This window comes from Echinops telfairi, unplaced genomic scaffold (genome assembly GCF_000313985.2).
Source record: "Echinops telfairi isolate 266 unplaced genomic scaffold, ASM31398v2 ScPeMD7_7400;HRSCAF=8409, whole genome shotgun sequence".
In the NCBI taxonomy this organism is placed as follows: Eukaryota; Metazoa; Chordata; class Mammalia; order Afrosoricida; family Tenrecidae; genus Echinops; species Echinops telfairi.
In genome coordinates, this window is record NW_022111300.1 from 48,667,160 (window position 1) to 48,668,798 (window position 1,639).

The following is a 1,639-nucleotide window of genomic DNA, read 5'->3' on the forward strand; positions in this document are numbered from 1 at the left end:
TGAGATGCTTACAATACCACTGGATCCACAAGACTTCCCACCCACTGGCCTGTGATCTTTCTGCATTCTGCATGTGTTCATGGAGTCTGAAGAGGAATTTATAGATTGGTATCGGACATATGGGCTAATATTGGCCTTATGGACTTGATCTAGACTGGGCTGGGATGTTTTCTTAATGTACAATTTACTCTTTATATAAAGCTCTTTATTATACACATGTGAGTGTCTATGAATTTGTTTCTCTAGGCTACCCAGACTAACACCCTGTGGATGGGATTAGCATTACTATGGGCTTAGAATATGCTACTGTACATATGAACATTTAAAAAAGTAAGGAATGTAAATGATTTCCACATGGATTAGAGAGAACCCTGATTACAAGTCCTATTTTAACAACCAGTTTGCCAAACTCAACAAAAAATTAGGTATTGGTTCTGCTGAACTGGTACGAACCAGCTGAATGCCACCACTGGGTAGGTTGGAATGAACTTCACCACAACAATGTTTATTGGCTTTTTGGTTAGTTTTTGGTTGGGGCTTATGACCCCTGATGGTACACTGATTACAGTGCCAGATTTTAGCCACAAGGTTGGTGGTTTGAATCCACCAGTTTCTCCACAGGGAAGAGATGAGGCTGTCTGCTTCTGGAGAGATGTACCACCCTGAGACCCTAGAGAGCAGCTGGACTCTGTCCTGTAGGATCTCTGAGTTGGAATCAACTCAACTGTAACCGTTTGTCTTTTATTGTTACTTCACTTATTTATTACCTTTATGGCATAAGGTGTGACATGGGGTATTTTTTTGTTGTCAGTTTTTTAAAAATTTGGTAAAATTCCTTCCTCAGAGTCAGGAGGTCCTCTTCTATGTCTAGTTTTCCAGAGTTTTCTCTTAAATTGCCTCTGACTACTGTTTCCATGAGCTTTGATTATGGATCCAAGTAAGACAAAATCCTTGACAACTTCAACCTTTTCTCCATTATCGTGATGTTACTGTTGGTCCACTTGTGAGGATTTCGGTCTTCCTTACATCAAGTTGTCATCCACATTGAAGGCTCCAATTCTTGATCTTCATCAGACAGTGCCTCAATCCCTCCTCGCTTTCGGCAAGCAAGGTTGTGTCATCTGCAGATTGTAGGTTAATAAAGCCTGCCTCCAATCCTGATGCCGCACGCTTCTTCATAGAATCCAGTTTCTCTGATGACGTGCTCAGCAGACAGATCGAACAAGTATGGGGAAAGGACACAACTCTGACGCACACTTTCCTGCTTGAGAGGGAAATATGTTCCGCCAAAAACATGTCTTGAAGTTCTAACACTTGTACCTACACATATGACCCAGTTGGAAGTTTCTTTTGTTATGTGTAGGAACCCTGGTGTCGTCGTGGTCATTTGTTGGACTGCTGATTGCAAAGTGGCTTTCGACTCCTGCCAAGAGCTCCGTGGCCTCACACACCCACAGGAGCTTTCCTACCCTGGCCTCTGGCTGAGTTTGCATCAACTTGATGGAAGTGAGTTTGGTTTCTTTTGTTATGTTAATGAGGTCATCCCTTGGTGGATTTGAACTGCCATCCTTCTGCCTATCAGGCCAATGTTTAACCCACTGAGCCACCGGGGATCCTCTGTGTTTCTACCAAAAATCAA